Source organism: Saimiri boliviensis, chromosome 1, assembly GCF_048565385.1.
Source record: "Saimiri boliviensis isolate mSaiBol1 chromosome 1, mSaiBol1.pri, whole genome shotgun sequence".
NCBI lineage: Eukaryota > Metazoa > Chordata > Mammalia > Primates > Cebidae > Saimiri > Saimiri boliviensis.
Genome location: NC_133449.1, coordinates 143,148,118 through 143,171,546, shown reverse-complemented (window position 1 = coordinate 143,171,546; position 23,429 = coordinate 143,148,118). Strand labels below are relative to the sequence as shown.

Sequence of the window (23,429 nt, the reverse complement as noted above, 5' to 3'; positions counted from 1 at the left end):
TCCCTTTGGGAACCCCACAAATTCATATTTTAGAAAAGCACTAGGAAAAAAATCAAAAATGCTTTTTGCACCAGTGGGAACTCTAAGGATTCCGTCTCCTAAGTGCTCTGCCTGTCTGGTTTAGCCAAGAATCCAGCTTCAGGAGCTGGAGAAAAGCTAACACCATCGAAGGGAGGCCAGCCCCTCCCACCATCGAAGGGAGGCCAGCCCCTCCCACCCCCTCAACCCACTCAACTCAGTCCTGGAAAAGCCTGGCCCAAGGATCGTCCTTCAGGCGCAGGAGAGGGCTGGACTTCAGCCTCTATTCTGTGGTTTGTAATGGTTTCCTGGAATGAACCATCAAAATGTAAAACCTGCAAGACATGAAAATGACCATCTTTGAGTGCTTTTCCTACTTCCTAAAACAGGGACGCAGTCTGTCTGCAGCAAAGGAAAACTCGTAGGACTTCCTAGGATGCCTCTTGGCTCCAAGTTTGGGCTATGGGTCTGAATCTTCCATTATTAGTAGATTGTAAGAGGTAGCAGCCACAAAGAGACCATTAAATCATATCACCTACATGCTTGCAAATATAGAGATAGGCAGAGCTAACTGCCGTTCCTGTTGTTGGTATCGTTATTGTTAATAGAGGCCATCTGCTGACATTTCACATCTTACAAGTATCTTTTTTTTTTTTTTTTTTTTTTTTTTTTTTTTTTTTTTGAGACGGAGTTTCGCTCTTGTTACCCAGGCTGGAGTGCAATGGCGCGATCTCGGCTCACCGCAACCTCCGCCTCCTGGGCTCAGGCAATTCTCTTGCCTCAGCCTCTGAAGTAGCTGGGATTACAGGCACGCACCACCATGCCCAGCTAGTTTTTTGTATTTTTAGTAGAGATGGGGTTTCACCATGTTGACCAGGATGGTCTCGATCTCTCGACCTCGTGATCTACCCGCCTCGGCCTCCCAAAGTGCTGGGATTACAGGCTTGAGCCACCGCGCCCGGCCACAAGTATCTCATTTTTATCTTCATTATAAGCATATAAGAGAGAAAAGACGAGTACTATTATTATCCCCATTTTACACATAAGGACACTGAGTCTCTGAGTTCAGAACGTCCCCACGAACCCCAGACCCCACCTGAGCCCACAGCCACGCTCTTAGCAGCTTGTTTTGCAGCTCCTCCAAGTCCTGTTACCATTTCCTGTGTTTCCCAGGTGCTAGGCCCATTGGAAGCACTTTACATACATTATCTAATTATCTCATTCAGTCCTCAGAGCCACAAATCAAGGTAAGCAGACTGCCCAACCTCCAAGCACTTATGAGCTGGTTGTTCCCACGGAGTCACATCATCCTTAGATGATTTGAAATGGTCCAGGGTGGTAGAGAAATCACTTCTGGGCATGAATGTGGTCATTACAGATGGCCGTGAAGGGACCTGGGGCTGTTGCTCTTCAAGGCTGATAGGAGCCTCTAGGTAACTCCGGAAGGAAACTTTTAACCCTCATTGTGATGACTATTCATGCTGTTCTCAGTATCAGCCACCAAAGCCAGAAAGGAAATAAACAGGGAATTTGAGAGTCATGTGCATTTTAAAACGAACCAAAGGCAAATAGGGCTTTCCTGAATTTTTTAAATGTAGGGGCCAGAATGGAAATGATTCTGTTTTTTTCCACATCTACCAGGAAGGACTAAGGCTTAGCTGTACTGCCTTCTACAATCCTGGCTGATTTTTCTTTTTCAGTAGAATAACATAAAAAAAAGGCCAGGATGCTCTCCAAACAGAACCCAGATCTAATGAGGGGATTTTGGAGTTGTTTATATAGCATGTCTCTTTATCTGTATAGAGCAAAGAACATCTCCAGGTATTTTCAGTGGATTGATCTCATCAAGACACAGATTTATTAAAAAGAAACACAGATAGAGGGAAACAGGCCCCTGTAATTTATACATTAGTTTTTGTTTTGTTTTTTTTTTTTTTTAAAGAAATAAAAACTAACTCCAAGTTTTTTAGTCATTGCAACGGGGCCCTGCACATCATGTATGTGGTGTAATGACAGCTTTAGACTAGGGATGCTTTTGATGCATTATTAACCATAAAAAAGACATTAAATACCAGGCTTGAATGCCATGGGGATGCATATTTCACTAGGAATTATTTTTCAATGTATGCTTAAAGTTTATTTTGGTAAACAGATGACTGGAGGCTGTCAGAGCTGGAGTAAGATTTATGTTCATTTGGAATCTTCTTGAAAGGAGCGGAAATGCCTGGGACTTGTGGAACACCCACAGCAAAATGTAAATCTTTTCTTGGCCCCAGGGAAGGTTGGAGAGTGCCACACAAACAACTCCTCCTAAGGGTGTGTGCTTTCCAAGCAGGATCAACGTAGACGCCCGCAGGGGCACACCCCAAGGGGAGGGGTGGAGGGAACACACATTCCATCTTCTCTAGGAGGACGGAGCGGAGCAACATCTGGAATGGGAAGCTGGCCTCAGGATGCCCCAACAGATGCCTGAGCATCAGCTGCAAAGAACGCCCCGAACTAATTCCCCCGTTTCACAGTCTCCCCCACGTTGGCACCAGGAGCTGCTTCCTTCTGTGCTGACACATTTCTAAAGCGTTTCTGGTGGTGGACACAGAACTTACTGACCAGGTGGGTTCTCTTATCCTTTGTAAATAACGGAGGCATCACTGCCTCCCTCTGCAAAACCCTTCCCTGTGGTTTCTGCAGCCCCAAGAGCTATCACAGAATTACAGTTGAGGCAGGACCGCCTTTTTGGAACTGAAGCCAATTTCAGAAGACCACAGCGTCCACCTTTAGGGCCTGCTTCTGTCTTTTTACTATTTGATATTTAAGAAATCTCATCCTCAGGGACCTGGATGAAGCTGGAAACCATCATTCTCAGCAAACTAACACAAGACCAGAAAACCAAACACTGCATGTTCTCATTCATAATTAGGAGTTGAACAATGAGAACATATGGACCCAGAAAGGGGAACATCACACACCGGGAACTGTTGGGGAGTTGGGGAGCTAGGGGAAGGAGAGCATTAGGAAAAATACCTAATGTAGACGACGGGGTGATGGATACAGCAAACCACCGTGGCATGTGAATACCTATGTAACAAACTTGCACATTCTGCACATGTACTCCGAAACTTAAAGTATAATTAAAAAAAAAAAAGTCTCATTCTAAAGACATAGCCATTTTTGTAGATACCAACAGCTTCATGTAGACACTCCAGGCACAACAATTCATACAGAATGCTACAAAATCTGTTTAACATTTGTTACATAGATACTTATTTACAGATTCAGAGCCAAGTGGGCACACCTAACCCATATGCATCTGTAAAATACTGTCCTGCTCAAATCCTGCCTGTACCTGGAACACTCTGAGTGCTCAGATGTTACTACAAGTTTAGGGCCAAAGGATGGTCTATTTCAGGTCAATGATCTGTGAATTACACTAATGGGATACTAGTGGCATGAAGATGTCTCCAAAAGAACAGAGAGAAGGGCTTGGGAATGTATTTTCTTTTTACAGCCTTATCATCTTGAGCTTTGGCTGGGGCTGGTTTATATTATCTGGCGGCATGCCTGTTTCTGAATATGGCATCCAATTAGCCTATGCATTCCTGTTTCAATGTCTTAGAGTAATAATTAATTGAATCAGGGTTTTGGTGATGCCCCCTCCAAGGGTGGCTGATCCTGTAGCTGCAGTTCTCAACAGACAGGGTGATTTTGTCCTGCAGGGCGTATTTGGCAATGTTTAAAGTTATTTTTGGTTGCTACAACTTGGGAGTACTACAGATACTCAGTGTGGAGCGGCCAAGGCTGCTGCTAAACATCCTACAACACAAAGGACCTTCCCACCGTCAACCACCACCAAGAATATCCAGCCTCAAACGTCAGTCGTGCAGAGGTGAGAAACCATGTTCTAAGGGACTGTCAATGTGGCCGCTATGCTTTGTGACGAAAAGCAGCTGGAATTATGGTTCAGCTGTGTACAATCCAAAACTGATTGCATTTGAAAATGAGAGAGGGGCCCAAATGCTGATTTTTCCAATGAATGGTGAGTCACCCGTTGGGTGCTTTGTGGCATGGCCTGGGGTATGATGTTATCACTGCTCTGAGACCCACACAGCTTGGCAGAGGACACAGCAGGAGTCCAAGAAGGTGCTCATTCCATGGTTCGAGAAATGGAGGCACAGTCCAGTTTAGTGACTTGCAAGACACAACAGCATGAGGGAGTGGCAGGGTCAGGAGGAGACCACTGACCCTTTCATGTTTAGTCCCCATCTCCCAGTCTGGTGTCAGAACCAGGAGATCATACTGAACACCTACACTCACTCCCTCCCTTCCTCCTCTCCTGTATGTAGAGCTATAGCAAAATGCAGGTTAAGCTGACTTTAATCTTTAATTCATACACAAGGATGTGCAGCACAGAGCGAAATGAAGAGTACACTCCAGAGGCAGCAAGTTTCATAGGTTTGGCCAGATCTTCCTTTTCAAAGACAGACAGCCTGGGGAATCGCATGAATGGCCTTCCATTGCCCTCTTAGATTCTTTTTATGGCAAAATGCTGGCTTTTATCAATTCCTACCCCAACCTCTGATCCCCACCACCTTCTCTTGAGATGGAAACAGGAGACCTGGATCTCTGGGGAGGCCAAGAAGGATGGGAGTGAAAAGGACATCCAGGGTGAGCTGCGGGAGTGGAGGGGGGTGGGCGGAGAAGAAGTTCTGGTCGCAGACGCCTGTGGGGCTGCTGTTTTCTGCTCGGTAGAGGGATTTGGCCTGGGACCCAAACAGATGGATGTTCATTCTCAGGCCCCAATAGGCATTTCTGCATTAAATGATATGAGCATGGATACAGGGGAAAGAGAAGTCTATTGCTGTGTCCACCGTAAAAACAGACATGCAGAGGAAATGATCTTGGAGCGGAATCGACTAGAGAGGGGGAACTCGGGCAGAAGAAATCAACCCGGACAAGCCGGAGTCCCTGACAGGGTCTTGAGGTCTGAAGCCAATGGGGTGACATAAAAAGGGATTTGGATGCCAATAACTGTAACCAGCAGCAGCTGCAGCTGCTACTGGTTCCTCATTGACACAGCCGCCCTTCCTTTTCATCCCAGGGCAGTCCAATCAAGAAAGAAAGGCAGCTCGGAATCCCAACAGCTGGAATCCCAACCACATATGCGGTTCCATATGTGGCAAGTGTCTAGAAGCCTCTGGGCTGGGAATACTTACTCCTTTGAGAATGAGAGGAACACGAGTGGAGTGGGACTTTGGAAATCCGGTTCCCAGCTAGCTGAACTTGGGGCCCTCTAGGCTTGAAATCAGGACAGCAGTGGCCTGGACATTTCCAGGGAGTGGCCAGAGGGGTGGGTCACTGGCCCAGATGCTGCTGTGTGCCAGGGTTTGAGCCCCTGCTCAGAAGGGAGACAGTCATGACCTTGCATAGAACTCGTGTGTTCGCCAAATAGCCCCATGGAAGAGGACCACAAGTGGCCTCAAATTCCAGCGAGACAACCCAAGTTTTCCTCAGCTGCCACACTTGCTCACACTTTACAGACATAAGCTAAGCGCCAGAGATGACCGCCCCCCTACAACCCTGCCAAAAAACAGGCTGGCTCTCTCCCCATTCATGTCAGCATGGCCTTGCGCAAGGGATTCCCACTGTTAGTTTAAACAGTTCTTTCTCTGCATTCAATACGGGGATTCATCCATTTGGTCAGAAGCAGCCACAGTAAAGTAGAAGTGTTAACTTACCTGCTAGATGAGCATTTCACCCAAAAAATCAGTACCTTACTTGCTACTAAGCCAACTATCAGCACCTTTTGGTTTACAGTGCTAAGACACGGCATTGCAGGCAGTAAGACAGGAGGACATGTCCTGACCTTTAAAAGGTTAGGGTTCCCTGGAGACCCCAATGATATAGCTCAGCAAGGAGAATATATATCCTGGCTGAGTCATCAACCCTGGATGTGGTGCCAAAGATGAGAAAAAATGGTTTCATTTGGTCCGGGGGCAGCCATGACTTGGAAAAGTAGTAAGAAATCTTGACTCCTGGAACAGGCTTGTGTCTCTCATTTTAAGAACTATCTTCACGCCCCAGTTACAGTGGCTTTTATCCAAAAGACAGGCAATAACAAATGCTGGCAAGGATGTGGAGAAAGGGCACCGTCATATACCACTGGTGGGAATGCAAATTAGTACAACTACTACAGAGAACAGTTTGGAGGTTACTCTAAAAATAGAGCTACCATAGGATCCGGCAATCCCACTGCTGGGTATAATCTCCAAAGAAGGGACATCTAGATCAAAGAAATATCTGCACTCTCATGTTGACTGCAGCACTGTTCGCAACAGCCAAGATTTGGAAGCGACCTACACGTCCATGCTGAATGGATAAAGAAAATGTGGTTCACACACACAATCAATGGAGTGCTATTCAGCCATAAAAAAGAATGAATGAGATCCTATAATATGCAACAACATAGATGGAACTGGAGGGCATCACATTAAATGAAATAAGCCAGGAACAGAAAGACAAACTTCACATGTTCTCACTTGCCCGTGGGAGCTAAAAATGATCAACAATTGAACTCATGGAGAGAGAAAGAGAATAGGATGATGGTTACCAGAAGCAGGAAAAGGTAATCAGGGGTAGGGGGGAAGTGGGGATGGTTGATAGGTATGAGAATGTAGTCAGATAAAATGAATAAGATCTAGTGTTTGATAGCACCATAGGTGATTTAAGTCAACAATAATTTGTCATACATTTAAAAATAACTGCAAGAACTCAGGCGTGGTGGCTCACACTTGTAATCCCAGCACGTGGGAGGCTCAGCAGGTGGATCACTTGAGGTCAGGAGTTTGAAACCAGCCTGTCCAACATGATGAAACCCCATCTCTACTAAAAATATCTAAATTAACCGGCATGGTAGCAGGTGCTTGGAATGCCAGCTACTTGGGAGGCTGAGGCAGGAGAATCACTTGAACCCAGAAGGCAGAGGCTGCAGTGAGCTGAGATGGCACCATTGCCCTCCAGGCTGGGCAACAGAGAGAGATTCTGTCTCAAAACAAACAAACAAAACTACAAGAGTATAATTGGCCTGTTTGTAATACAAAGAAAGGTTAAGAGCTTGAGGTGACCGATACCCCATTTACCCTGATATGGTTATTACACACTGTATGCCTGTATAAAAATATGTACCCCAAAGATATATACACATACTATGTATCCACAAATTTAAAAAAAAAGTACGTCTTCAGTTTGTAGCCACAGCCCAGATGAGTGCTGTCCCATCTCCTGCTCCCGGACCAGTGTGAGCTCAAAGGATTGTATCCAGTAGAAGGAGGAAGGACCAGCAAGAGAGGCTGCATCCTCTGATGAAACAGATGGTATTCCTAAGAGGGAATAATTACAGTGCTTACTATCTACAGAGTATAAAACATGTGTGCTACACACACAAGCATGATTCCATCTCCCCATAACAATCCATGGTGATGGGAAACTAAAGCCCAAAGACTCAAAGCAACCTGCCCAGGTTCACAGAGGCAACCCTAGAACTATAGCCCAGGACCGAATCATCAGAATGCCAGGCTGTTCACAACCAGTTGTCATCCTGCCGACATGGCGCAGGGCTCTGATATGTAAGATGGATATGGGCTGCTCTCCAAGAGCTGCCGGTGGCATTGAGCACTTCTGAATATGTCACGGATGGCCACCAACTGGACAGCTGTCATGCTGCTGGAATTTTAAAGACAGGGCCCTGTGATAGAGAATCCAAAGAGACTGGGAATAACCACATGCTGGAGCTGATTTCAGAAATGCTGATGTGAATTTCCATCTTTAGAATCTCTGTCCTTGGCCAAAAACTATCCTCAATTTTCTGACTTGTACAGTGGGCTTTAAAGAGGTTAGCAATTAAATGTAATAGAAGATTGGTGCATTATTGTTAAAATTTCATCAGAAATTGGCACCTGCCCTTTGAAATATGTTCATAAACTATTCCCTGAAGTATGATTTTTCAAGAGTGTTGGTGAATAAAAATCTTTATCTGTGGGAATGCCTTTCTGAAATTTTAATGGCCATCAAATGGGAATATATGATTCTCTCCACAAAAATTCCATTTATACTTTTTTTTTTTTTTTAGGACCACATTAAGTGAAATATGACCATAGGCAGCAAAGATGTCATAGCTAAGACCCACGATGTGTCTGTATGCCTGTGAGGGTGTCGGGAGTGTGTATCTACGTTTTTCTTTTTTTGAAATTTTGAAAATTAACTATCAGCATACAAAATCCGGGAGATTCTAGAAAACATGGAACTTTTTTTTTTTTTTTTTTTTTTTAAGAGGGAGTCTCACCCTGTCACCCAGGCTGGAGTGCAGTAGTGCGATCTCGGTTCACTGCAACCTCTGCCTCCCAGGTTCAAGCAATTCCCCTGCCTCAGCCTCTCAAGTAGCTGGGATTACAGGTGTCCACCACCATGTCCAGCTATTTTTTTTTGTATTTTTCATAGAGATGGCATTTCACCATGTTGGCCAGGCTGGTCTCGAACTGTGCTCGGCCGAAAACAGGGACTATTTTGAACCCTGGGTAGACATCTGACTGCAGCTTAGTTCAAGTCGGTCCTTTACACGGGGCATGTGCTCAGCAGGTTTCCACAGCACGCAGCGTTCTTTATCCTGTCCTAGTTCAGGAATTTCCGTAGCTTGCCTTGCCCCTTAGACATTTGAGTTTGTGACTCAGTCGACATGATAGTAGGTCCTTCCATGTGCTGAAATAAGTCTTTCCTTGGTTTCTTGGTGGATGTATTTAGTTTCTACTGGGGCTAAAAATTAAGGAAGAGCATTTAAAAACCTCCAAGACAGGCAGAGATAGCCAGCTTTCCAAAGACTTTCCAGTAAAAATAAGTATCAGCCAGGATCGGTGGCTCGTGTCTCCAATCCCAGCACTCGGGAGGCCAAGGCAGGTGGATCGCTTCAGCCTGGGAGTTTGAGATCAGCCTGGGCAACATGGCGAAAACCAGTCTCTACAAAAACTGCAAAAATTAGCCAGTGTAGTGGCACACCCCTGTCATCCCAGCTACCTCAGGAGGCAGAGAGGAGAGGCTCATCTGAGGCTGGGAGGTCAAGGCTATGGTGAGCCATGATCGTGCCACTGCACTCCAGCTTCAGCAACAGAGTGAGACACTATCTCAAAAAACATAAATGTAAATGTCAGGGAACATGTTTGTCCCCTCGAGTCCGTGCACTAGCGCACATTATACTCATTCTGCCCGAATTGCCGTGGCAGACCCTCCGGACCCCTTTGCTCAGTTTCTCACGGCCATGTTCTTTGTGCTTACCTCATTCTTGCTTACAGGACAGGACTCCCTCCCCTCCCCTTCCTTTCCCTCCATCATCCACCTTATCCTCTTTCATCCCAGCCTCCTACTTTGCCTCAGGGCAAGGTCCGTAGTGTTAAGACTGCGGATGGCCTGAGAGAAGAGGCCGGTGAACCCCTGGGGCTGCTATTAGTATCGGACTTTAGACACATTACAAGTTAAATAGGCTTTTGCGGGCTGGCTGGGAGACTCAACCACCATGCCTAATACGGTTTCTAGGGGAACATTTAACCCGGGTTCCAAACAACAGACTTAAAATGAACTTCTGTGACATCACAGCCTATTAGTACATTTGATTCTTCCAAATTCCAGAAGATAATCGGGCTTTCTCATTTGCCACATGTTTTCTTAGGGCAAGATCTATGTCTATCTCTCTGTGCTACTCTACTGAAGAGCAATAATACAGGCGCATTTATGGATCTTTTTCTTTTTTTTTTTTTTTTGAGACAGAGTTTCACTCTTGCTGCCCGGGCTGGAGTGCAATGGTACGATCTTGGCTTACTGCAACCTCCACCTCCCTGGTTCAAGCGATTCTCCTGCCTCAGCCTCCTGAGTATGCAGGATTACAGGTATGCACCACCATGCCTGGCTATTTTTTTTTTTTTTTTTTTTTTTTTGCATTTTTAGTAGAGACAGGGTTTCTCCATGTTGGTCAGGCTGGTCTTGAACTTGTGACCTCAGGTGATCTGCCTGCCTCAGCCTCCCAAAGTGTTGGGATTACAGGCGTGAGCCACTGCGCCCGGCACATTTATAGATCTTAACAGGCACACTCAACTCACCAACTGTTAGCTGAGCACCCACTGTGTACAAAGTACTGGGGAGAAAAAGTATAAAATGCTGCCTTCTAGGACTTCACAGTACAGTGTGCAGGGTGGGCAGGGGGTGGAAATGGTGCAAACAGAGGAATTACTAGGCGATTATGAGTGATATCAGAGAAGGCCATGGAGATTCAGAAAATGGCAGGACTAGAGACATTCGTATGAAGATGGTTTGGAATGAAAGTGAAAAAATAGGTAATAGTTCAAGAGGCCCTTGCCATCAATGATGTGGGATTCCCCAGGCATTCAGAGATGAAATAGAACAATGAACAGCACAGGAGTGAGAAATTTCAAAGGACACTCGGAAATAGGGGTGGGGGGAGGTGGGGGGTGGAGGTGGGGGTGGGGGAAGGCTGGTTTGGGTGAAATGTGACCTGTACATAAGGGAGTGAGGGAGGATATGGCTGGAAGAGTGAGTTGGGACTCTCTCCAGGCACCTTGTGGAAGTACTGCCATGTAACTGACCATGACCATGTAACTGACCCTGACCATGTAACCATTACCTGAAAGGTAAAAGAAAGGGACCATAATCCAGGGTATAACCCACATAGAGATCATTTCTACCTTTAACCATTTATTTATGCATCACGGATTATTGATCACCTACTATGTGCCAGGCACTATGTATGGAATTCCCAGGACAGCAGTCACTGAGAGATGTACATCCCTGTCTGTAAAGAACTCAACTCACAGTTTTATCACTAACACAGAATCTTCACTCAATTCGTGACAAACTCTCCACTCGTTCTCCCACCCTCACTTTCCCTGTGATTCTCCAACTTACATTTACCAAATGGCCAGCCTGGGTGTGGACAGATTGGAGGGCAGTGAGACCAGACGTGGAAATAGCCCTTCGAAGCTACTGCAATTAGCAAAAGGCAATGAGTAGCTCTATGCTGGGAGTGGGGCAGAGGAGAGAGACAATCATAATGGCAATAAAAGTTACACATGAGAACATTGTGGTTTTGGGGAAATCTCAAAAACTCTCCCAGACCTTAGTGCTGAGGATGCCATTTATCTAACATTATTCCACTATTATCACTAAACCATCCATCCATCTATCCATCTACTGAACAAGTATTTGTGTACCTAGGGGCATTGTTCACATTATGCACTGGATTTGGAAATGTTTCTACACATATGTAATGAGTTCAAGGTCAAAGACTGGAGAACCCAAATGTTCTAGGAAGATTTACCCAAGTAAAATGTTCTGAATATTATAAACAATGTTTCTCAAGTGATGATCATTTGATCACTAGAATGAAGCATACTTTAAGAAAACAAAGATTCAATATTCAAAGTGTTTATGCCTCCTTTGGTAAATCTCCACACCTGTGCAAATGATCAAAGGCCCTGACAAGTCCTGCAGTTAGAAACAAAAGTAAACAAAATTTATATTTTGCTTAACCTTTCACAGTTCACAGTTTGACCACAGGACTCTTTTACTGAATAATACCTACTAACCTCCCAAGAAACACATTATGAAAAATATTGTTACAAAGTAGTACATATAGACCTTCAAGTGTCATCATGCCTTTCAGATCACTTCCACGTCCAACCATTACCTGAAAGGTAAATGAAAGGGACCATAATCCAGGGTATGACCCACACAGAGACCATTTCTATCTTTAAACATTTATGCATCACGGGTTATTGATCATCTACTATGTGACGGGCACTATGCATGGAATTCGCAGTCCAGCAGTCACCGAGAGACGTACAGCCCTGTCTGTAAAGCACTCCACTCACAGTTTGATCAGTAACACAGAATCTTCACTCAGTGTGTGACAAACCAGCCGCTCATTCTCCCACCCTCACATTCCCTCTGATTCTTCAACTTATATTTACCAAAGCAGTTTTACTACCGCAATAGTTCAAAAGTTTTCTATTTAAAAAGGGTAATTAAAAGGTAGACTCCCACAGGGGTAAGTGGGAGGCCAAGATGAGAATTGCTTGAGCCCAGAAGTTTAAGACCTGCATGGGAAACACAGGGAGACCCCCGTCTCTACAAAATCTTTTAAAAAATCGACCAGGCATGGCGGCACGCACCTGTGGTCCCAGCTGCTCGGGAGGCTGAGGTGGGAAGAATTTGAGCCTGGGAGGTCAAGGCTGCAGTGAGCTGCGATTGTGCCACTGCACTTCAGCCTGGGTGACAGAGTGAGTTCCCATCTCGAAACAAAACCAAACCAGACAGGTTGGATCCCAAACCAGCACATTCCTCCATCAGCCAGCAGATGTGAGAACAGACTAGCTGGGAAAAGAGTGGCATAAGAACCAGCTCAAATAACCCCAGTTGGGGACAAATTTTGATTTTACTCATCTCTGGATTTTCTCTCTCTGTAACTTACAAAGAAGACCACTACCCATGATCAACTCCTCGGTGTCCAGCCCAAATCAGAATTCACAGTTCACTCCTGGGAGCCAAATTTCCCTTTTATAGTTCCAGATGTTTCTCTCCATTTTTGTTTGTTTTTAAAATAATTCCCAATATTCTAAAATTAGCTAGCAAGATAAGCAAAATAATCAGTCATTTCTAATTGTGTATTTAAAATATCAAGACAAATTAGCTCTGGGCTGCAAACTAGAAAAAACAGACTTAGCTTATGTGACATTAAGAAAATTTTTAGTCTTGAGGCTTGCATGTTTTTTGAGCTTTAGATAGAGGAAAAAAGTGAAACTCTAGCTTTTAAACCATGCTGTTAAAAACTATATTTACATCCAGTGTAATTCTGCAACCATTGAGTCTGAAATGGGTATTAAGCCTGATTCAAAGTAATGAAACAGATGATGGAAACACACACTAAGGATTCTTCAATCTGGGGAGAAAAGGGCTGATTCATCTGTTTCAAGGGCCAGGAAAAGATAAAAGACTTCATCCCAAATGGAGCTGCTTCCTCCTCAAACCTGAGCATCCTCTCCACCATATTTCTCTGCGTGGAAAGTATTATAATGTCAGTATCACTCATGCTTGTAAAAGATTCATAGACCATTTCCTCCCCTTCCGGAATTCCTGTCTATCGTGTCGCTGCCCTGTGTTCTTTCGTCTCACTGTTGGGCAGTTTGGTGATGCCAGCCACAGATTCCATCACAACCCAGCCGCCTGTCATAGGATCACAGCATTTTAGAGCTGGCAGGGGTGTAGAGATGACATTTTCAGAAAAGAAAATGGGGACGTGCGTGATGGCTTACACCTGTAATCCCAGCACTTTGGGAGGCCAAGTTGAGTGGATCACCTGAGGTCAGGAGTGACCAGCCTGACCAACATGGTGAAACCCTGTCTCCACTAAAAATACAAAAAAGCAGGGTGTGGTGACAAGCACCTATAATCTCAGCTACTCAGGAGGCTGAGGCAGGAGAATCAGTTCAACCCGGGAGTTAGAGGTTGCAGTGAGCTGAGATCGTGCCATTGCACTCCAGCCTGGACAACAAGAGTGAAACTCCATCTAAAAAAAAAAGAGAGAGAGAGAGAAAACAGAAGCTCAAAGGACAGTGATTTGTTCAAAGTCACATGGTGAGCGCAGACTAGGATCACTGTGGGCGCTTTTATTCCTTCACTTGCCTTGTTTCTGCTCTTCTTTTCTACTTCTGAAAATATATACAGAATCTTTTCTAGGAACCAGGGTGGGAAATTAGGAGAAATTCTCCAAGGTGAAAATAAAAACGTAGACAGTCAGCCCAAAGTTGTGGGAGTGCGGATGAATCAACGCAGATGGAACACGGGGACCAGAAAGTAAGTACTGGACTCATTTATTAAGAAAATTAATTTCTTAACTTTAGGGAGCACAATGGTAAAGACCCTGTGAGGATACCACAGTCATAAATGTTGTAGGCAAGACCTATGCTGCCAGGGGCGCTCGATTTAGCAGATAAAAGTTTGAGAAGTAGGATATTATCACCATCTCAAAGTATCTCCCAATATATACTTAACAGTTACAAAGGGAAAAGTGGTAACTTTACGGCAAGAAAACCTGACAGACACCACCTTAAGCAAGTGACCAAAGTGACTAACAGTTACATCCACACTGACATCACGCACTCCCCCATATAACATGCTGAGAAGGGCATGCCACCTCTAGCGTTCCTGCCAAAACGCATGCATGTCTTCAATCAAATCATGAGAAAAAAAACTTTAGACACGTTCCATCCAGTCATGGAACAATACTTTCCAAAAGTGTCCAGGTATGTAAAACAAGGGAAGACTGAGGGGCTGTCATAGATTAGGGCAGACGAAGGAAACCCAGCTAAGAGCTGTCCTACATATAGGATCCAGGAAAAGAAACAGGACGCGAGTGAAAACAGTGGTGAAATCCAAATAAAATCTGTACCTTGGTATTAGTATTGTACCCATTAATTAAGAAAAGAAAAATCAAAACTACACTGAGATACGATCCCCAACCAGTCAGAATGGCGATCATGAAAAAATCTGGAGACAACAGATGCTGGAGAGGATGTGGAGAAATAGGAACACTTTTACACTGTTGGTGGGAGTGTAAATTAGTTCAACCATTGTGGAAGACAGTGTGACAATTCCTCAAGGACCTAGAAATAGAGATTCCATTTGACCCAGCAATCTCATTACTGAGTATATATCCAAAAGATTATAAATCATTCTATTATAAGGACACGTGCACACGAATGTTCACTGCAGCACTGTTTATAATAGCAAACACCTGGAACCAACGCAAATGCCCATCAATGATAGACTGGACAGAGAAAATGTGGCACATACCCACCATGGAATACTATGCAGCCATAAAAAACGATGAGTTCGTGTCCTTTGCAGGGACATGGATGAACCTGGAAACCATCATTCTCAGCAAACTGGCATAAGAACAGAAAACCAAACACCGCATGTTCTCACTCATAGGCGGGTGTTGAACAATGAGAACACATGGACACAGGGAGGGGAGCATCGCACACTGGAGTCTGTTGAGGGGAACTAGGGGAGGGGCAGTGGGGAGTGGGGAGCTGGCGAGGGATAACATGGGGAGAAATGCCAGATATAGGTGATGGGGAGGAAGGCAGCAAACCACACTGCCACGTGTGTACCTATGCAACTATCTTGCATGTTCTTCACATGTACCCTAAAACCTAAAACGCAATAAAATATATATTTAAAAAAAAAAAAAGAAAAGCAATTGCTTTTTTTTTTTTTTTTTGGAGGCAGGGTCTTGCTATGTGGCCCAGTTTGTCTTCAGACTCCTAGGCTCAAGTGATCTTCCCACCTCAGCCTCCTGAGTACCTGGGATTACAAGCACGTGCCACCATGCCCAGCTAATTTCTTAATTTTGATAGTTGCACCATGGTTATCTAAGATGGTATCATCAAGGAAGCTGGATGAGGAATACACGAACACTCAACAATTTTTGTGACTTTACTATTGTTTAAAATAATTTCAAAGTCAGTTTTTAAAAAGGAAAAAGAAAAGGCTGTGGGATGCAAGGAGAGGAAAGGCAGTTGGTAATGGGATGCAGCTATACAGCACAGCAGCTGACCATTCCTTCTAGAACCTTCTAAATCCTAAAAGATGGACAGTGGCCACTGGGAAGTCACCATTTCCCTTCTGGGTTAATCTGAACTTGTACATTATTACATTATTATAGCCACAACATTCACAAGTTAAACTTCTGAGAATAAGCTTCAAGGCACGAAAGGGATTAAGGAAGAGTCTGATTTCCTCATCAGTTGCAGCTGGTAAATGGTGGTACCAGGACTGCTGTACTTCGAGTGACTCTGGGGCAGCCACCCTAGAGGCTGAGCTTCCAGACACTACCTGGCCTGATCACCTGGAATGGGGAGTCCCATTGTCACAGGAAAGGATGAGAAGACAGTACCCGGGGAAGGAGGGCGGGGGGAAGAGGACATCTTCATTCAGGCTGTGTTTGCTCTACATTGTGTGTATATGTTTCTGACAATGAAATGTGTTCTTGGAAATGTCCCCTTCATTTATAGATGTATCACTCCAGAGTGTGTGTGAGAAAGCGAAAGAGACATGTCAGAATCCCAGAGAAAACAGCTTAGCCCTGCATTCCATTATAGACACAAAGCGTTGTGTACGTTAGTGATAAATTTGCAGAAGGGGTGGGAATGTGGTTTTGTTGGGATTTCCAAATGTAAAACAGGTCTCCCTTCCCCTCGCTTGGTTGTTGCTGTTTCCTAACAGAACAAAAATACCGGCGTTGGCGACATTGTTGCCAGAAACTTACTTGGCAAAACACTGACATTCCTTTTTTATATATATATTTTAAAAATCATTTATTCCAATGGGTACTTTTCCACGTCCTCCCTGATTTTTGCGGTAATAATGACCACATTTGGCTCCAAACCTGGGGATGTGGCAGAGAAAGCCACCTCCAGATTCCAGATCCTAAAGTCTCATGAAGATGAACATGGATGTCTAACTGACGTTACCAATTTAAGGGATTTAAACACTCAGCTCTAGAGTAAACAAAATCCAGTGGCAAGGTTTTGGACAACTTCAGCAACGTTTGACAACTCAACCCAGATGCTGGGAAGTACAAATCTTGTAAACGTAAGCTCTCCACTGCATTTCGTACGAGCAAGATGGTGAGTGGGACAGACCCGCTAATGAAGGAAAGGACTCATCATTATTGAGTGACTTTGATGGGGCAGATAGTATACAAAGTGCTCTACTGCCACAGTCTCACTTACCATTTGCAATGAGGTAGCTATTATTTATGGATAAGAACATGAGGCTCAGAAATCTGCAATTTGCCTCACTTTGCAAGTGACAACATCAGTATTAAACTCATGTGACTTTAAAACCTTTACTATTTCCTGAAGTCAACATTAACTGTATGTAACATTACTTTGCTTAAAGCCTCCCAATTGCTCTCGTAGCCACTAGATCAGTGAATGTCCCAGCTCAGCCTTCGAAGCCTTGGCGGTTACCCCTGCCGCCACACACAGAACTAAAAGCTGTTTACCTAAGGCTGGCACTCTCTTAAGAATGTGGTTCCCTCTTCCCACCTTTGCCAGCATTTATTTATGCCTTGTTATTATTTTTTTTTTTCTGAGACGGGGTCTTGCTATGATTCCCAGGCTGGATTTGAACTGCTGAGCTCAAGCCATCAGTCCTACCTGCCCCCTCAGCCTCCCACATAGCTGGAATCATAGGTGCGCCCCTCTGTGCCAAGCTTTGGCTATGTGGTTTCTTCATTCACGAGTCTGCCTGGAACTCCTTGTCCACGTGGACGCTGATACTCTTTCAATGAAATGATACTATGTGCTTAGTCGTGTTTTTTTTTTGTTGTTGTTTTTTTTTTTTTTTTTTTTTTGAGATGGAGTCTCACTGCCATCACACAGGCTGGAGTACAGTGGCACAATCTTGGCTCACTGCAGCCTCCCCCTCCCGGGTTCAAGAGATTTTCCTTCCTTAGCCTCCTGAGTAGCTGGGATTACAGGTGTACACCACCATGCTCCATTAATTTTTGTATTTTTAGTAGAGATGGGGTTTCACCATGTTGGCCAGGCTGGTCTTGAACTCCTGACCTCAGGTGATCCACCCGCCTAGGCCTCCCAAAGTGCCAGGATTATAGGCGTTAGCCACCACTGCGCCTGGCCATGCTTAGTGGTTAATACCTGCTTCTTGCCAAATGAATGAATGAATGAATGAATAGGAATTAACAGATTTTTTTTTTTTTCTAGAGACAGGGTCTCACGCTGTCACCCAGGCTGGAATCCAGAGGCATGATCAGGCTCACTCCAGTCTCGACCTCCTGAGCTCAGGTAATCCTCCCACATCAGTCTCCCAAGTAACTGGGACTAAAGGCACCCACCACTACTCTGGCCTAACTTTTTATAGGGACAGGGTTTTGCTATGCTGTGCAGACTGGTCTCAAACTCCTAGGTTCAAGCCATCTGCCTGCCTCAACTTCCTACAGTGCTAAGATTACAGCCATGAACTGCTGTGCCCAGCTAGGAAATGCTTCAAACACTTGAGGTGATAAATACTTTTAAATTTTATATAACATTCTATGTAAGTGCTATGAATGTTACAACTCATTGTGAAAAATTTACTGAAGGAGAATTACTAAAGATTCATATTAGATAATATTTAATGGTTTTATTTCAGTGGTTCTGAACCAGGATTACTTTGACAGCCCCACCCAGGGGACACTTGGCAACGTCTTGAGACATTTGGTTGTCACCAACCCAGGGAAGGAGGTGCCACTGGCATCTATTGGGCAGATTCAAGGGATGCTGCTAAGTCTCCTACAATGCCCTAGAAACCCCCTCTACCCCAAACAACGGCCACAGTGCCAAGATTGAAAAACCCTGTTTTGTTTGATTTAGTGGCATATACTTGAAGGTAGTCAAACTATGGCTCATTTTTTTAAAATCCAGATTTCTGATTAACCAAACTGGCTAGCGTTGTGTCGATTTGTCTCAATTACTAAGGACTGCTGGAATTTTGCTGGGAATATGTTTCGGGAAAGGACTTTCTGTCGCCTTCACACTTCCGCTCAGTGGCAATGTTTTTCACGTTCATTGACTATCAACTGGTTGTCTACAACTCAAATTACATAATGAATCCAGCACATAAATTATTTACCCAGATTTAATTCCAGCAACTGTTATCTTTGTATTTTTTTCCCCTCTGCCAGCTAATCTGGCTCCTTTCATTGGAATTTTGGTCATGCCCATTCTCCTTCTGCACTAAATTATCTCCATAACATAGTATAAACAGAACAAGCTTGTGTGTGATATGCTTAACTGTTAATTTACCTAATTAAACTAATTCAATTAAATCATTTACATCTTTTTGGTAACATGCCAGTTGATACCACAGCAGAAGTGGGATGTTTCAGAAGATGATTGTTCAGCAAATGAATGGGGGAAAAAACACACACAAAATGAGACAACCGTCCAAATCTCTTGGCTTGAAAATTAAATGATACTGAAAAAAGGCAGCTTCCAAGGGGTACCGTAACTAGGTATTTTTCTTAAATCAATTTTCTCTAGAAATTTGTATTTTAACACAGTGATGGCAATGTATTGTGTAAGATATCTTAAACACTATTTGTACATTCACAAATTTGGTATGTTTAAGTAATGTGTACTTGTTCCCACATTAAGGCGTGATTTGTGAAATGTTTGGTGATGCTAGGAAGACATGCACTGAGCACATGCTTTTGAATGAACTTGCAAAATCATTTTGCTAAATTACATAAATGTCTTTAGGATACATACATATGTCATCTACAGTCATCATCTAAACATCCATGCCACAGTGATAAACGTACAAAAGTAAACGTACAACATTTTATGCCAATAAAAATCAACAGAAAAAAAGACAAATTCTAGGCAGGAGAACCTACATACCCTGTCATATTTGAGGATCTGCATAAACCTCCCCCTCTGACTGACAGAGAATCCGCACTGGTGGCAGAACCGAGGCTTGTTGATAGATGGGCCACCCTTGTTTCATCTCTCCAGGGCTTCCATCCAGGTGGGGGACGGGTTTGCTGGGTAGGAGTTGGTTTTCTCTTCAGAAGCACACATGCCCAGGGCAAAACTTGAGGCAAAACCCTGCCTTGACCTACAATGAGGGCATAAAGCCCTAGATTTCATAGAACTTCAGAATAGCCTGCATGAAACCCACCTCGATTCCTCCCGTCTGAGCAACCTCCTGACGTTTGCCAGTAAGGTCTACAAGATTCCAGGACAAATCACAACATACAATGACACTTGGCACCTGCTTGGAGCTTCCCCATCAGAAAGGTACATTTCCTCTACCACGCTCCAGGGGCAAACAGGCAGCGTAGTTTATTTTCTGGATTTTCATGCTTTCTACCTATTTCCACTTTAAATCCAAGCATCTTTTTCTTTTCTTCTCATTTAAGAAGCCGAAGGAGATAATTTGTGGAAATAAAACAGGATGTTTTCAGAAAAAAAAAATTTTTTTTTTCTATTTGGGAGGCCACCTCTGTGGACACTTTCCTCTGCTCAACCCTGCGATGGGGTCACTTGTCTTCACAAATCAATGGCTCTGGCACATCCTAAACTTCCCAACAACAGAGATTTGGAGGTTGGCAATCAAATGTCTGAATCTAATCCTCCTCCCACCACTCATGCTAAACTTACTCTCTCTTAGTAAATACCAATTCCCTGAAGTCAGGGGTCTCCCTGTCTATCTATACCTATTCCTGTTTTTGGTTTGTTTGTTTGTTTTTTGAGATGGAGTCTTACTCTGTCATGAGGCTGGAATGCAGTGGCACAATCTCGGCTGACTGCAACCTCTGCCTCCTGGGTTCAAGTGATTCTCCTGCCTCAGCCTTCCGAGTAGCTGGGACTACAGGCACGCACCACCATGCACAGCTAATTTTTGTATTTTTAGTAGAGACGTGGTTTTACCATGTTGGCCAGGATGGTCTCGATCTCCTGACCTCATGATCTGCCCACCTCTGCCTCCCAAATGCTGGGATTACAGGTGTGAGTCACCACTCCAGGCTCTGTCTATCCATTTCACAGCCCAAGCACAGTGACTAGCATGCAGAAAACATATAAATTACTGATTTCATAGTTAATGAAGAGTCAAGAGACTTTTCCAAAAACAAAGTCATTTTTCTGCCTAAAGCAATTTTCCCTTTCTTTTTTTTTTTTTTTTTTTGGTGTTGGGGGGGTACTTTTTTTTTTTTTTTTTCCAGAGACAGAGTCTTGCTCTGTCACCCAGGCTGGAATGCAGGGGCATGATCTCAGCTAACTGCAACCTCTGCCTTTTGGGTTCAAGCAATTCTCCAGCCTTACCCTCTTGAGTAGCTGGGATTACAGGCATGTGCCACCATGGCCGGCTACTTTTTGAATTTTTAGTAGAGATGGGTTTCACCATGTTAGCCAGGCTGGTCTTGAACTCCTGACCTCAGGCAATCCGCCCACCTAGACCTCCCAAAGTGCTGGGATTACAGGTGTCAGCCACGGCCCTTGGCCTCAACTTTCCCTTTCAACTTGCCAGAAGTCAGCGGCCTCATGACTCTTCCTGGCACCCAGACTTATGTCTAGATTTACTGCCCGATGAGTCAAATTTCCAAAGGCATTCACATTTCCTCTTTGATACTCATGTGCCCTCCTTCCTCTTGATAATTGCAGTCATCCTCCCAACTCCTGCTACCATCTCTGTCATTCCCAATCTCCAGTGAATATGACGCAGTTGAAGGACAACGTGAAACAGACATTCCCTCTGGGTTAGTTTTCTGGGACTTCCATAACAAAGTAGCTCAGGCTGCTGGGCTTAAACAACAGAAACTCATCTTCTCTGGGGGAAAGAAGCCTACAAGTTCTGGAAGGCTGGACATTTGAGATCAAGGTGTTCGCAGGGCTGGTTTTTCCTGCGGCCTCTCTCCTGGGCCGTTTTCTGATTGTGTCTTCAAATGGTCTCCCCTCTGAGCCCACATCTCCCTTCTTTCTTGTGAGAATCCCAGTCACATTGGATTGGGGCTCACCATCTTAACTTAATTACCTCTGCAAAGACTCCAGCCCCCAATACAGTTCCATTCTGAGATACGGAGGGTTAGGACTTCAACATACGATTTTTTGCAGGGGCTGGGGAGGAACAAAATTCAGCCCATAACACCACCCTTTGCTATTCAAGAGCTGTTAGGAAAAAAGTAATCAGAATTCCATCCGTTTTGCTGAGTAGTGTATAGACACAGTTTTACAGCTAGAAGACTAAGATTTCCTCTTCTCCTATCAGAGAGTGTTGGAGTCTTGACTGTGGCTGACAATGGTAACTGTCGCCTCAACTTCCAATTTCCCTTCTTCCGTTTTCAACTTGCCCTGGTCTTGTCCTCCACATTCCACCATGCTGGGTGCTGGTGAGACTGGGCAGACCATGATCTCATGCATTTGTCAGTGATGAGTTTAGGTCTGGTCATGTGTCCCAATGGAAGGAAGAAGGTCTGCTGGGGGTTTCTGGGGGGAAATTCTGCTGTTAAGAGGTTTAGAAATTGGCTGGGCACAGTGGCTCATGCTTGTAATCCCAGCACTTTGGGAGGCCGAGGCAGGTGGATCATGAGGTCAGGTGTTTGAGACCAGCCTGGCCAACATGCCAAAACCCCCTGTGTCTACTAAAAATATAAAAATTAGCCAGTCCTGGTAGACCATGGTGCATGCCTATAATCCCAGCTACTCAGGAGGCTGAAGCAGGAGAATCATCTGAACCTGGAAGGTGGAGATTGCAGTGAGCTAAGATCACACCACTGCACTGTAGCCTGGGAGACAGAGTGAGACTTCATCTAAAAAAAAAGAGGGAGAGAGAGAGAGAGAGAGAGAGAGAGATCTAGAAACTGATGCTTCCTTTGTATCTCTAGACAATATTGGGTCTCTGTGAGATGTTAACTTCTGTGCCAATATTGCCATCCAAAGGGGACCTGAAGAAAGGGCCCGCTAACACATCAAGAATAACATTGTCTGGAAGAGATGGAAACATTTTTTGATGATACCAATGAACCACTGAATCCACCCATCTGAGTGCCCGCCCACCCTACTGCTACATTCGTTATTTGGTGAGACAAAACTTTTTCATATGACTGAATCCACTTGAAACAGATTTTTACTACTTTCACCCCAAAAGCATACTCACCAATAGAAAGGCTTCCAACCGCTTGCTGCTGCTCAGTCACCACTCATGCTTCCCGATTCAGTTGTCCCATTTGTAAAACAGAGGTAATGACACTTAGTCTGTGGCATCACTGCGCAACGTGAGTGAAATGTGTCAGGCAAGGTGCCCAGCTCAGAGCCTCATAAAGAGAAAGTATCTAATACACAGAGGCCACTTCTAGCTTTTGCTCTTCCAGGGGCTTCTAGCAGCTTGAACATGGCTCTCCTTGTACCTCCTGCCTGTGGACTCGCAAGCAGAGCAGCTCAACAATTTGGGATACTGGTACTTTGGTTCACAGCACTTTGGGAGGCCCAGGTGGCAGGTTCACTTCAGTCCAGAAGTCTGAGACTGGCCTGAGCACCATCACGAGACCCTGTCTCTACAAAAATCGAAAAATTCGCGGAGCATGGTGGTGCATGCTTATAGTCTCAGCTGCTTGGGAGGCTGAGATGGGAGGAATGCTTGAGCCCAGGAGGTTGAGGCCGCAGTGAGCCATGACTACGCCACTGCACTTGAGCCTGGGAGACAGAGCGAGACCCTGTCTCAGAAAATAAATAGATAAATAAGTGGGAAAAAAAGAACTAGTGTGAACTATCTACCTAAAAGTAACCATCATC

At 44.5% G+C, this 23,429-nt stretch overlaps 1 long non-coding RNA gene across 1 annotated transcript in view; it reads left to right on the top strand.

Moving 5' to 3' along the window:
• LOC101036484 (uncharacterized) overlaps nucleotides 1–19,287 on the top strand; it is a 37,722-nt gene extending 18,435 nt beyond the window's left edge. Inside the window, exons 3-4 of the long non-coding RNA XR_167563.3 lie at nucleotides 18,019–18,156; nucleotides 18,561–19,287. This is a non-coding gene — a long non-coding RNA (uncharacterized LOC101036484). The remainder of the gene's footprint in view (nucleotides 1–18,018; nucleotides 18,157–18,560) is intronic.
• Nucleotides 19,288–23,429: the final 4,142 nt, after the last annotated feature.